The sequence below is a fragment of the Dasypus novemcinctus genome, chromosome 7 (assembly GCF_030445035.2).
Source record: "Dasypus novemcinctus isolate mDasNov1 chromosome 7, mDasNov1.1.hap2, whole genome shotgun sequence".
NCBI lineage: Eukaryota > Metazoa > Chordata > Mammalia > Cingulata > Dasypodidae > Dasypus > Dasypus novemcinctus.
Window position 1 is genome coordinate 54,302,967 of NC_080679.1, and position 15,037 is coordinate 54,318,003.

A 15,037-nucleotide genomic window follows, 5' to 3' on the forward strand; every position below is an offset into this window, starting at 1 on the left:
TATTCAAACAATAGCAATATATCATAATATACCTAACAATTTTGATTATGGATTAGAACACAAAAGGTGACTTTGAGATATATTTACTTATAAGAACTCCCTACTATTAATTCTGTTCTTTCTTTTCTTACTCATATAGTTGATAAATAGCCAGTAATTTGCTAGATATATTTACTATATTTTTCCTAAAAACCCTCAGAATGTTTTTTGCTGTGCTTTATTAGTATAATCAAGCTGCTGAAAACTTTAAACCAATTATTCACCTATTATGTATCTTCCCCCAATTTTTGTTTGTTCTAAGCCAAGATACAGTTTCAAATAAAAATCCACTTCAGTGCTAAATTGGAGGGGGGCTATCTTTGCATTAGGCACCAAACACATGCAATAAAGTAGAATTCATGAAGACAGTAGGCCTACATTTTGAAAAATATAATTTATTCTAATTTTATTTGTGCCGACTATAGCATTGGCTAGAAGGGTTGGTATAGAGCTCTGTGGATATGAAAAACTATAGCCTGCAAAGTTACTAGTCAGGAAGACTTTCTTCTTAACAGGAAAAAAGACATTATAATGAACAAAAAATATCTTAAGTGTAGAGAAAGGCTTTATCAGCATGAGCTAGGTCAATCAGGTAAGGTTATAAAGTATACTTTTAAAATAACTTACAGTTATTGAGTGGTTACTTTATCTCAGACACTTCTCCAAGGACTTTACATTTATTAACTCATTTAATTTGTACAAGAACACAACAAATTAGGTAATATTACTATTCCAGTTCTAAAGATTAAAAAATGAGGCCCAAATATGTTAAATAACATGTCTGTTTACTTACCTATTAAGGGTCAACATCAAGATTTGAACTCACAGGTTACACTCTTGTTTTGTTTTTATTATTGTTGTTGTTTGCTGTTTTCTTACCATTTTTAAACCACCTTTCTAATAATGCTCCAGAAAACCTGGGACACAATGTAGAACTTGTAAGACTCAGAGGAGTCTTATAGATACAGAAAAGAGAAAGAAGATTCTATGGGGAAAGAGAGAAAAAAAATTATGTTCAACACACATGAATTCATGTACACCATCTCATTTACTCCCTCACAGCTGTGTTGTGAGTTAAGTATTATTTCCTTCATTTATATAAAGAAGGAAACTAAGGTTCATGGAGGTAAATAACTTGCCAAGTGTGTTTTTCTAGGGAAAGGTAGATCTTGATTTTAAACTCTCAGAACCATGCCCTTTTCACTGCATAATGCTAGAGGACAGATGTCAAGGTAGATTTAAGATAGTTTGTGTAACTGCCCTTTCCAAGGAAAGAGCAGTTAATGACTGAGAATGTGGGTAATGCCTCTAGAATTTGAAAAATAGGTGTATCCAACTTATGGAAACCTTCAATTGCCAAGTATAGGTTAGATTAAGTAAGAGTAAATGCTACAAGAGAGAAGCCCCAGATTCTCATTCTCATAGGTATAACACAGACAGACAGACAATTTTTTCTTGCTTCCATCATATCTTAAGACAGGTGTTCCTAATCAGGTATGTTTACACATGGTCTTTCAGGGAACCCAATTCTTTCTGTATCATGGGCCTGCCCTTTTCTAAATAGTTATGCCCTCTTCATTCATGTAATATAATACAAAAGAGAAGAAAGAATCACTCATGGGAGATTTTGCTGAACCAGACCTGAAAATGGCATTTCTCACTTCTACCCTCATTGCAGAGCTCAGAACTTTCACTACATAACAAAAGTAGCATTAAGGAGAACCTGTTAATGAGGTTTAGTAATGGTTTCTGAAAAAGAAAGAAACCAGACATAGGGAAGCCAGTAGAGTGTCAACAGATATTTATTTAGTATATCTCAAGGATTATGGTCTGTTCTAACACTAGGAATATAGTATATAACACAGAATTCCTGCCTTTAAAGAACTTATAGCCTGAGGAGAGATGAGACAGGGGCTAGGCAATAAACAAATGGACAAATCAACCAGATGTGTTCAGATAATAAATGTTGTATAAATAAAAACAGGGTCCTGAAAGTAGAGGAGGAACACTAAGTAAGACTGAGTATTTAGGAGATGTCTCCTGGTGATGTGCCATTTCAGTCAAATAGCAGGGAAGAGCAAACTACGTAAAGAATGGTGGAAGGGCATTCTGGTCCAAAGACCCAAGAACATGGATAAGCTTGGTATGCGGAAGGAACTGACAGAAAGGACAGTGGAGCTAGTACCCAGAAAATAAGAGAGGAGGTCTTAGATGAAGTTCTAGTAGATGATAGTTCTATCAGACCTCAATGAAGAGTGTTGATCTTATTCTAAGTATGCTGAAAAACCTTCAGATGTATCATTATGAAGTAAAATGGTTTGATCATCTCCACTTTCACTTCCTCCTGAAACCTTACCAGAGCTGTCCAGAACATAATCATTGCTGTCATATCCCATAGCATTTTCCCTTGTTTCAACCCTATCAGCACTTAGTTACTTGGAAATTTGGGGGACATATGATCTCCTTGACTGGAATGTAAGCATGGAGGATCTGTGATCTCCTTGACTGTATGTAACATCCTGAAGAGCAAAGGCTGATGTTTAATTTGTGGCTCCTTCAGGACAAGCACAGTCCAAGAAAGCACTTAGGTGTTGAGTCAATGCATGAATAAATGAATGATAAATAAATGAATGAACTAATAAAAATTGTTGAAGGAAAAGAAAGCAAAGTGCCCTTATATATTTAGTGTTTGCAGCTTGCTTTTACTTTCACCATGTCATTTGGTCCACACTAACAATAGGTTCATGGGAATCCAGTTTGGTAACTGCACAGATATGAGAAGCAAGAGATTAGAAACAGTCAAAGAGAAGTAAAGATTTTAATGCTAAGTGCTGCGAAGAATAATGGAACAACTTTTAGAAATAGGGGATTAGGAAGTAGAGTCAATTTGGAGTAGAGGAGGGAAGTAGTGAGTGAGAATCATGTTCTGATTCAGCTGATAAAAGACAGAACCAAGAGGAATGCCCAGGAGGCAAATAATTAAAGGTTAAGTTGTGTGGTACAGACAGTAAGAAAAGCTGCAGGAGTTCAGAGAAATCTAATAAAGAAAATGGATTTGGAGCTGAGGAATGAGAATAATCATCAGGGTTGCAAAACTTAGACTGCTGGGTAATATGACAAAATATTTACTGAAAATAATGTGATATTGGAAAGGACAAACTAATGAAAAATAGAATGACATCAGAATATATTAAGAGGCAAGAAAGTAGAAATAGTACCAAAAAAATAAGGAACTCCTCTCTCCCATGTTTTTAATTGAGACAAAATGAAAGTAAGTTTTCTTGCTCACTGAGTATTTCTGACTCCCCACCTTCAGAATAGCAGAAGTAGGACTGCATTTTAAGATTGTATTTCCTGGCTCCTTTGAGCCTGGGCAAAGTTGTGTGTCTAGTTAATGAGTGACCTGTGGCTGAGCATTTGATTGCAAGTGCAAAACTCAATAGAGTTCTCTACCTCCTTCTGGTGTGGTATATAGCAGTTCTCAGCAGTTGGTGGTTGCTAGGTCTTTGTTATTTTAAACCACTGAGATATTGGGATTGTTTGTTACTGCAACATGGTATATCTCATCCTGACTGATGAACTCACCATCAAAAGAGAAAGGATAGATGTGGAGTGAAATTGACTATAAAGATAAGGAATAGTGGAGAAATTTAAAGATCATTAAAGAATGAAGAGATACCTACTTGGCAAATGATACTTTGCTTCCCATTTGTTAATCTCAAAAGACTTGCAGTAGGGTGGCACTGGAAACTTAACTGCAGTTGTGTTCACCTACCCATCCATGCTCCACCCAGTGAAATCTAGGATAGGCCATCTCCCTCAGGAAGACTGACGAACCCTTCAAAATGGCTGGCTAGGTTACTCCCTCTGCCTTCTCTTCACAGCTAAACCACATTAGGTTGACTTGTCTGAAGATCCGAAATTTAAGATAAGTACATTCAATTATGGTTTCAGATCTTCAGAGCCCCTATGAAGGGAAAAGAACCAAGAATAGTCAGTACCAAAGCATAAAGCAAGACAATAGCTCATTAAATAGGGGAGAGCAACATGTTTGATTGGGTTTTGACAGGAAGTATGTATTTAAGAAGATAATAATAAGTTTACAAAGAATAAAGCAGAAATTCATTTTCTGTATAACTACAAACATAGAAACTCGTAAAAAACAAAAACAAAAACAAAAAAAGGTAAATTCAGTTTGATTCCTATAATATGCAACATATTAGTAAATTTTTCTCCCAGTAATGGGTGATGAGCAGTTGGAAGGGAAAGGAAATGATTATCATTTGTATCTCAATCTTTGACTATGTGTAGTAAACTGATTTTAATTTTGAGGAATTATACTTAAAATTATTCTTGACAATTTTAAATTTTTTAAAATGGAATTCTAAGATTAAGTTTGAATTTAAGTAGAAAACACACATCAATTTTTAATTGATTTATTTATTCATTAAAACAAAATCCAGTTTTTACAAAAGCAAAATTTTTAAAAAAGAACAAACTAGTGAAACCCATTCTGTTAGGGAATTTTTCTCCCTAGAAGAGAATTCTTGCTGCCTAAATAAAAGGGTCTCACTCTCATAGATGCTCACTAAATCATTGATGATGTATTTTCTGTGAGATTTAATGGGCTTTATAAATATAAAGGTAATATCATATGTTCAATTTGAGATGGTGTTGTACCAAATCACAGGTGTGTGGTGATCATGCTATGTCAAAGTCTTAAGTCTAAGGAATCCACCTGACTTGATTCACTAACTATGAACCACAGATTCAAGTCCTTCATCATATTCTAATAGAGAAAGAATACTTGAAAGGAAGGAATATAGGAAGGAAGGAAGGAAGGAAGGAAGGAAGGAAGGAAGGAAGGAAGGAAGGAAGGAAGGAAGGAAGGAAGGAAGGAAGGAAGGAAGGGAGGGAGGGAGGGAGGGAGGGAGGGAGGGAGGGAGGGAGGGAGGGAGGGAGGGAGGGAGGGGGAGGGAGGGAGGAAGAAAGGAAGGAAGGAAGGAAGGAAGGAAGGAAGGAAGGAAGGAAGGAAGGAAGGAAGGAAGGAAGGAAGGAAGGAAGGATTTATGTAATGAGGCAGTGTAAAGTCATGAAAGAGCACAAGTTTTGTGTAAAACAAAAACTAAAAATGTGAATAAAGGACTTTTGTGCTGGAAAGAGTGTTAAGAACTCAGATGCTAAACTCGTAGTACCTGTGTGTAAATCTTTGTACTGCCACTTACCTCTGTGTGGCATCAGGTAAGTTCATTAACCCTCCTGCGTCTCAATGTTCTCATCTATGTTAAAAGAATATGAACACCTATTGTAGGTAGTTCGGTAGATAGATAAAAACTTAGTATCATTAACCTCAGTTTTGAATTTCTCACTTAAAAAATTATGTCTCCAAAGTGTTTTTCCTTGTCTATACCATAATTATTTATTGTTTCAGTTGTAATTTGGAGGAATGTCGTTTATTCTCTCATTTTTGGTGACCTATATGATGGTGTCTGTAGCAGTTTGATATTATTGATGAATTCTAAAAAGAAATATTGGATTATGTTTGTAAACTAATCTTTTCCTCTGGGCATATTAGATTATACTGGATTCATAGCTTTACTTGATGAAGTAATTATGTAAACCTCTTGTGCCAGTAGGGTGGGGACTCATGGATAAAAGGCATGGCAAAGGACAGAGTTAAAGGTTCTTAATGTTGGAGTTTGATGTTGGTCTTAAGCTGGAGCCCTAGGGAGAGAGAGAGCCATTTGCTTGATCATCTATAGCTAACCTTGTGTAGAGAGGCAAAGCCTAGAAAGCCTCATAGTCTACAGCTGACCTTGTGGAGAAAACAGAGGAGCTGAGCCCAGAGGAACCCAGGAAGTCTGAACCCTGGCAGCCGTCTCCAACAAGTGAAAATAGACTTTGGTGAGGGAAGTAACTTATGCTTTATGGCATGGTATCTGTAAGCTCCTACCCCAAATAAATACCCTTTACAAAAACCAATCAATTTCTGGTATTTTGCATCAGCACCCCTTTGGCTGACTAATACAGTGTCCTAGCTTATCGCAGAAATTCTTCATTAGTCTCCAATGCATGCAGTTAAATAGGCCTTGAATGTTAGAATTTATTCTGCTTGGGGTGAGGAGTGGGTTTGAAAATAATCAAACCAATTGTTTGGAATTGTATAAATAAAATTAATGCTAAGACTTAAATTTTTACACTTTGAATAATAGAACAGGTGCTAAATAGGTTAAAATTTAGAGCTTAAACCAATAAAATCATACTATCCTGAATTATTAGGAAAGTTCCCTTTTTGTTGTTAGAGGAAAAAAAATATTTTTTTATTTGCCATGTAATTCCAGATTGCAAATGTTAATAATAAATGAATCCTTACTATGTGCTAAATCCAATACTAAATATTTTACAAAGATCATTTTGTTTATTCCTCAAAAGGACCCTATGAAGCTTTACTACCCTCACTTTGCAGATGAAGAAACTGAGGTTTATAGGGTTAAGTACCTTGCTCCATATCATATGGCTAATAAATGGAGAGAGCCAGGACCTGAATGTAGGCGGTGTGGTCCCAGAGCCCAGGCTCCTTACTACTACACTAAATTGCCTCTCAAATAATCATAGTGTGTTAAATCTGACTGGATGGGACCTTGGAGATCATATAATCCTGTCTCTTTGTATTATTGCTTGTAAATGTAAAGCAGAGAGAAGTTAAACGATCTGCCCAAGGTTATGCACTTCCATCTTTTCCTCAGCATAATAGCACACTCTCATTGAAACTCATTTCTAGGATTTATGCAAACTAATGGAAAAGTCATGACATTTTTTAATTGAATGCCCTATAAAAGAATCATTTTCATCTTGTTTTCCACCTCGTGTCCATGAATGAAATGCAAAAATGTGTTGCAAAACCAAAAGAGTCCTTATCTTCACTAATCACCTGCGTTTTCATAGAAGGAAAACCATCCTTGGGCTCAGTCCATTTCAGATGAAATAAGTGTGCGGTCGTTTTCTTTGTGAAGAGCATCTCTGAGCCATTATGAGGAAAGATGTCAGGACCGACCTTCCAGGTCACGTAATTTTAACTTACAGCAAACATATTACTTGAAGGAAAGTGTGATCTTTATTATACTGCTGGCATTATATATTTTATAAGCTCCCCCAGGTGACTTTACTATGGTCCCAAGTAGAAAACCAATGGGGCTAAAGGTGCTTTGCTTTTTCAATAAGTCAATTCATTTTATTTTTAACTGTTAAAGATTTTGTTGCTGTTCTTAGATCAATCTTTTCTCTTGCTTTGTTCAGACCTTAAAGGAGATGTTTACAAGCATCTACAGTTATCTGAATGATCTTCTGACTTCAAAGTCAGAAAGTGTTCTCCTCTTTTAAATTAACAAAGGAAGAATATCCTCTTAATGTTGGTGGCCTCTCATATACTTAAGGTATTTTGCATAGCTGCTTAGGAAAGAAATTAAAAATGGTCACTTTTACCTCTTATAAAATCTAAAAGCAAGAAAGACGCTGGATATTTTTCCCTGACAGCTAAATATCATGGCTGGACACAATTTAAAATCACATCCATTACATAAAATCTCTGTTAAAGACTTTACACAGGAGCTAGTCTGGTGTTCTTTGTAAAGACCCAACTCTCTCATTTACCAGCTTTGTGATCTTAGTTAAGTTACCTAACCTTTCCAACCCTCAGTTTCTGTACCTGAATGATGGGAGAAGAAACTCCCATTGGATATTTTTATCAGAGTAAAATGCTAAAATGCATATAAAAAATTTAGAACAATCCCTGGTACTCAGAAAATATCTGATGCTACTTTTGTAGGTTCACTGCCAATTACTATACATCCATCTAAACCTGAGGCTTCGATTGCCAAGTTGTACAAGTTTTACCTTCATGATTCTTTCACTTACATTCTAATATGGATACCAGTGTAGTTCCCACCCACATTACTTTTACCTGGACTCGTCTAATAACTGCCTGTCTGATGCCTGACTGCCCATTCCAGGGCAGTCTGTTCAATCTTCAAAGACATTAATGGGCCTATCAGTTCAGTTTAAAAACTGTCATTGAGTCTCTGAATCAAAATAAGTTAAACACAAAGAGGGGTCAGGTGCGTCCTTGAGCTATTGATTCAATGACTTAACAATATCCAGGCTCTTGGTCAACTCACTCACATTCCTTTGACCATATAATCATTGAAACAGCATGACCACAGCAAGCTTGTGCATCACACTCATACAGAACAACATCCAAAGGCAGAAAGGAGTTTCTACACTTCAATGCAAACTTACACACTTACATCATCACCTGCAATGGGAGACTTCTTTTAATCATGGTGGTTCTCTCAAATGTCTGTAAGGGGAAGACTAATCAATCTTGCCTCCTCAAATCGTGAGCTTCCAATACCAAAACAGAACTAAGGATTCTTTAGCAAGGGAGAAGGGAAGCAGGAATCACTTCTTGATGGACAACCAATAATGTCAGCCAACTCTTCTACATTAAAAAATGATTGTGTATGTTATGCAAGCCTGAGATCTATATTATTTTTCCCTTCTGCCGCATGCTTTAGGAATATGTGCTCTGAACTTGCTCTCCTCTGTGCCTTAGATCACTTCTTCTCAATGTGTGTCCCAAGACTAAAAAATGATTTGCTTCTTCATTCTCATGCTCTCACAAATGGAGAGTGGAATTTTCAAAAGGCTGTGTAATATGTGTTACTCAACAGATTCAATGCAGAAGCAGATATTAGAATCCAGCTCTCTCCTGTTAATCCAGACAGACATTGAAGGAATTTTCAAAAATGTACACAATGCCATTCTCCTCAATAAATTTATTTTTGGAAAATATATTTATCTATTTACAAAAATATGTTAACATATAATGGGTTTGTCATTTTTAAATGAATTAAATACAAATTTTTCAATGTCTCAGTTTTAGTTTCTACTATAATAAGTGTCAAAAGATATAATGTGCATAAATAAATCCCATTGGGATCCTCAATAATTTTTTAAGACTATAAAGGTACCCTGAGGTCAAAGGTTTGAGAACTATTGCCCCTAGCTTAGACTATACTGTCTCTCCTACCTGCAATACCATTTCCTCCAAGCCTAAATACTTATCCTATAAGATTTAGGTCAACAGATTTCCCTTAGTCTTTGGATGTAAGCTTTTATTCTCCTGAACCCCAGTGCATTATTTGTCTATTGCTGCATAACAAATTACCTCCAAAATTTAGCAGCTTAAAACAACAATATTTTATCTCACAGTCTCTGTGCATCAGAAATCTAGGTGCAGCTGAGCTATATGCTTCTGGGTATGCCGAAGTGTCTACTGCTTAGCTGTATGCTTCTGATTCAGGGTCCCTGTCAAGTCTGCAGTCAAGATGTCAGCCAGGGTTGCAGTCATCTTAAGACTCAAGTGGGGGAAGATCTGCTTCCAAGATCACCCACATGGCTACTGGCAGGACTCAGGTCCTTCTTGGCTATTGGCTACAGACAGCAGGTTTTTGTCACATGACCTCTCCAGAGATCTTCTCACAAAATGGCATCTACCCCAAAGAAAGAAGTCAGAGAGGGAGGGAGGGGGAAAGAGAGAGAGGTGGAAGTCAAAGTATTTTTATAACCTAATCTTGGAACTAAAACAGCATCACCATGCCCTACTACATAATTTGTGGGGCCCCAGAATAAAATGAAAATGTGGAGCCCCTTCAAAAGGCAGGAAAAAAGTTTTGTTAAAGGCACTAAAACATAAACTTTTCTTTTCTTCCCTTGGTCTCTCTTTCTTGTCATGATGCTTTTATTTACTATGTCATTCTGAGTAGAGGAAGATTATAATTTTAAATTATTAGCTTGAATTTTAACATTCATTTTTATATTGTACAGTGCCAAGCTTAAATGCAAATCTAAGTGTATATAATTTGTACATAAAATCACCGAAGTTATATAATTTTTATTTTGTACCTCATACAGGCATACGTATTTTGTTCTTACCAGAACAGTGGATATTGCCACACAAAACTAAATCAACTTTTCTTAAAGGGCTTCCCCTCCCCCCCACACTTTACTGCTCTAGTTCAAAAGATAAACAATAATTTCATCTTTTTTTAACTCACTTTTAACCTCAATAAGGTTTTGATGAGAAATTTTCTCCAGAGGTTGAATTATCTGACCATCTTCTCCTTCCATTTACCAGCTATAAGGCTATCAGGACCTCTGCTCAAGGATACCACTGGGGGAGAGCAGAGGGAGATGGAACTCACATCCCAGCCATGCTACCTTTTACTATCCCAAGTGGGGACGGGGTGAAGGAGGCTGGCATTAAAGTCATCTCTAATTCCTACATCTGATACATCTGTGTGCCTTAAAGGGCCAACCCCACTTTATAGCTGTGTGTGCTGAGGAAAGGGGAACTCAGTTTCTTCACTCATGCAATAAGTAGCCCCCTTATTGAAGGAGTTAGACTTGTCTAAATACATAATTATGAACTTACAGACTGAAACAGTGCCCATACAGCGGCTGAGAGGTAAACCTTGCAAAGCTGGCTCAGCAATTTCCCAGGAAGTCCTAGCCAGCAGGCCAACACCAAAACCCAATCATCCCAAAGGCCTTGGCTTATGTGTGTGGGGAGTGGAGGGACTTTCTCACTCTGCTTCTCTAAGCATTGCTACAGGACGGATCTCTGGCTACCTCAGAGCCAAGAGGGTTACATAAGCACACACTATCCAGGAAAAGAAGACCCCCCCCCCCCGCCGCCACCTTCCAAACTACTTGGTAGGCCAATCAGGGAAGAAGCGCCCAAGTAGTGGCAGCCCACCGTGGTTCCTAAGGTCTTAATTATGTCTGGACCCAGCCAAATCCCAACCATCAGCCCCAGATTCCCAGCAAAGCCGTTCAGACCAGGCTCTGTCTCCTCCGAACCCTCACTTCTGGCTTCCCGGCCGCCATCCCTGGCTTCCAAGGCCCCGCAGCCCCTCTCAAGGCATCAGGTTGAGGTAGTCGGCCTGGTGGAGAGCGCCCCGCCTTCAGGCCCTGCACCAGCCTCACGTTTCACTTCTTGATAATCACATTCTACCACTGCTCTCTAGCTTCAACTTAGTGGTAAGGAAGGACTGAAAGGGAAAGGAACTACACATGACCCTATCTTACTCTTTCCTTCTATGTCATAATTTTCAGCAAAAGTGATTGGCTACACCAGGGAAGGAACACACAAAAAATGTGGTGGGGTTCATTGGTATCTCTTAGAATGCCTTTGCCTTCTTTCTATGCAAGCAAGTTCTGGTTTGAATGGGAAGTGTATCTTCTCTGGACTGTCAGGGTCCTCATTTAGTGATAGGAATAACACTCTTACCTTATACTCTCTTGAGTCTCTCAACTTCAGAATGCACCACTGGAGTTGTATACTCACGAGGCATCCAGGACACCATGCATGATGGCATGGCAGGAAAACACTGCAGGCATGCATATTGAACTTATCTCTTCTGCTCATGTGCATATTGCATTGTTCCATTAGACTTCCCCTACAAAACACAAATTCAAAGGTAAAATAATTAAGAATTTCATCCACATCAGGAAAGCATTAAGTGGAGCACAGGGCCCTTCTGAATGCAAGGCCCTATGTGACTGTACAGGAAACAGTCCCCTGAAGCCATTTCTTGTATTAAAAGAGAGTTACTAGGTCCAGCACATGCACAAGGGAAAAGGATCAGACAAAGGCATGAATACCATTGAGGATCATTTTAGGTGCTACCTACCACATCCAATATAATTTTTACCTTCTGGCTTGCTCCTTTCTCCCTTGTACTTTTTAGTTACTTGTGTGTATATTGTCTTGTAGAGTGTACTACATGATGACTTCCTCAAGAAAAAGATAATTTCTTGGCACTCCTTTGCCATATGTAAAACACAACACATATCAGGCACTGAATACATGCTTGTGGAATGAGTGAATGAATGGATGAATGAATGCCGTTGGAGATTGATTTAAATTCTGGTGAGCAGTTTCTGTGACAGAAAATCAAAATGAGAAATTGACGTTAATAATTTCCTCGAATGTTACCAGACCTTAAGACTAATGGCCTTATTCATTTCAGATACTTAGCTATTCACAAGCCACATGTCCTCCACCATGAACTGTACTCCCACTAGACATGGCTTCTTGCTGACCACTAAAAAAATCATATTTAGATCAATGTCATGAGTGAATTATTATACTTGAGAAGAGAATTAATGATACAAGGGACAGCCGGAGTGTATCTGGAGAAACTGTTCCATTGGCATTTACTTTTTTATTTTGGACTGTGTCAAATGGCAAGGGAGCTATGCCTTTTTAATGGTTTGCACATGTGGTCAGGCATTGTGTGAGCAAATAATGCTTCTCAGTTGCTTATATTCAGTTTCAGAAAAAGAAAATAGAAATGAGAACAAGCCTTTGTAGATCTAAGCATTTTCTTCAGTTTTCTTCATTGGTCTATACCACAATGCATGAGCTTTCACTTCCAGATCTGTTTCAAGGGTCTTTTATAATGACAGAAGCTAAGTCTTTGTTTCCAAGGAGCAGAATACAAAATGCATCAGTGTGCCATTTAAAAAAAAAAAAAAAAAACTATTTTGTCAGCCTTGTATATGCACTCAAGATAATAGAGTGTTTTTTAAAAGGCCAGGCCCATCCTCTGCCTGTTTATTTAATATAAACAGAAGCATCCTTTTTGACATTGTAAGGACAGGATGTGTGCTAATTTCACCAAGTAAAAGCCACTGCACTTGGTCATATAAGTCCTTGTCTAGAGCAACCTTGCTGCTTCACAATATTGTGAAAGTGCATATAAAGGATAATATGATGATGCACATCAAATATTAATGTGCATTGACACATAGTCATCTATTATAGCAGGAAAGTACCCATACTGAGCCACTGTAAGATTATGCTTCCTTCTTCACCTTTGTCTTTACACTTCAGCTTTCCCTCCACCTCCCAGGCACAAATAAAACAAAGCACTCTGTACCCAAACCGGTGACTCTAGGGAAATTCTGACAGCAAAGTGCCTGGTGCCCTCATGGTGGCCTATTTAGCTGCAATAAAAAGCCTATTGGGCTAATGTGTGATCAAGAGAGGAATGACATTTATTGTTTCAGGTTTATGATACTCTGAACTGAACAAAATTGAGAGCGACGCCGGGGCTTTGGGAAGGGTTGGGGGCAGAAGTTCACAAACACTGAATTGTACTTCTATCTTTACAATTTTCTTAACAACACTTTAGCAATAAATGCATTGTGCTTTTTATCATGTTTTATGTAAGAATGTATGAAAAACCAAGCAAGAATTCAACTCTGCAATTTAGAAATAAATGTGTTGGTTAAATAGCTCAGGCAAGTATGTATTTTTCACTTTGTACAAAGCTGCAAAAACATTCGTGCTGCACTGGTGCATTGCATTTAGATATTCCATTTCCCCCACTTGCATCACACTCCTTCAAGCCAGCACCCATCCCATATCCTGCTTCATTTGGGACTTGGTACCACTCCTAGGTAGGAAGGAAACACTAAGAATCTGTTTATGAAATTCTAAAACTTGCCAATTTGAAAAAGCCTATGCCAAATATCAGTGTATTGCTTCCAGACAGATTTTTCTACTATTGTAGCACATCTACATGTCTTTTCCCAGAGAAAGCACAAGTAGTGAATGTTGTACCCAATGACAGTAAGTTGAAGCAGAGAGTTTGCTTTTGTTTGCACAGGAAAAACATTTCTCTCTTTTATAATTGATTACTGAGTGAGAGTTTCACTAAAACTTCTCGGATTTAAACTGCGCCGTTTTCAACTATGTCTCCCCATCCAGACAGTTTTTCTTTTCAATAGCAATCCTAGATCAGAGTGGAAGTCTTTCCTGTGGGCTGAATTGCTTCCATAGCAAAACCTTACCCAGAACCAAGTTAACCAGCAACTTCACACTTGGTTGTAGGCCCATCCCTCACCATGCCTTGATCAATAATTCATAAGCTCAGTAGAAATGCTTTAAAATGAAATTGAACACACCATTAACGGTCCTAGAGAAGTGGACAGCATTCAAGCAAAACAACCGCAGGCACTCTTTCAGTCACCAACACAACACTCGATAGAGCGCCAAGTCTGGATTTCTCACTAACTGCTAAAGCTTCTCCTCCAGATCAATTATTTAGTCCTGAGTGAGTAAACTTCTGATCACCAACCTTCATCAAGGCATTAGTCTATTTCCTTTACATTAGGCAATAGTATACTTCATTCATTTCCTCTATTCTCAGGCTTTTCTACTTCTAATTAATTTTCTCCCAGTCAACCAGCCAGCTCTGGCCCCCTGTGGTTATAGGAAATTATCCATGTAAGGAACTTAATTTAGGAGGCTCTGCAGTGTAAGGAGATGGCAACGTTATTCTTCTCAGAGTCCAGTCTGTGTTTACTTTCGTGTTACAACCTCTCGGTGGTCACTGACATTGAAGAAGACATTGAATTTTAAGTATTTTTGTGGAAACCATAGGACAACTGATAAATAGAGCTGAGATTAGACTCCAAAGAAGTGCTTAAAAATGTAAAACTTTGATATCTTATTGATCCCTTAACATGGAAAACCTCTCATGAAACACTGACCATATGCTTTGAGAATATTTTTTAAGTTATTTTACAATATTAGAAAATGCGTTCTGCTATGCATATTTACAATGGATAAATTCTAATGCAAATTTTGAAAATGTGCTGTTGAATAACTGCTTAAAAATTCCATTCAAGAACTACCAATTCCATGTTCTCCACATGCCTGACATTGCTCTGTGGTGTATGACACCAACAGAAGGAAGTACTCCACTTAATTTGATAAATTTCACAGCTTCTCTTTGATTTCACACATGAAAAGGTAAGACCCCGCAATACTTGAAAAAAAATAAACTGATGGAAGCTCCTGAATTTCTTACAGACTCCAATCTTACAGTATATTTAAATTGAAAAAAATATATATATTGGCTTAATA

General features: G+C 37.7%; 1 protein-coding gene and 1 long non-coding RNA gene across 3 annotated transcripts in view; one reads left to right on the top strand and one right to left on the bottom strand.

Annotated features, from left to right (window-relative positions):
* Positions 1 to 15,037, top strand: part of TMEFF2 (transmembrane protein with EGF like and two follistatin like domains 2) — a 255,536-nt gene that overhangs the window by 167,707 nt on the left and 72,792 nt on the right. The gene's annotated exons all lie outside the window — the stretch shown is intronic.
* Positions 1 to 15,037, bottom strand: part of LOC131279167 (uncharacterized) — a 94,326-nt gene that overhangs the window by 3,750 nt on the left and 75,539 nt on the right. The window contains exon 2 of one of the 2 annotated variants that reach the window (XR_009186525.1): positions 11,390 to 11,558. This is a non-coding gene — a long non-coding RNA (uncharacterized lncRNA). Of the gene's footprint in view, positions 1 to 832; positions 4,217 to 11,389; positions 11,559 to 15,037 lie in introns of those variants that run through there. The other variant, XR_009186524.1, reaches the window with a different exon arrangement.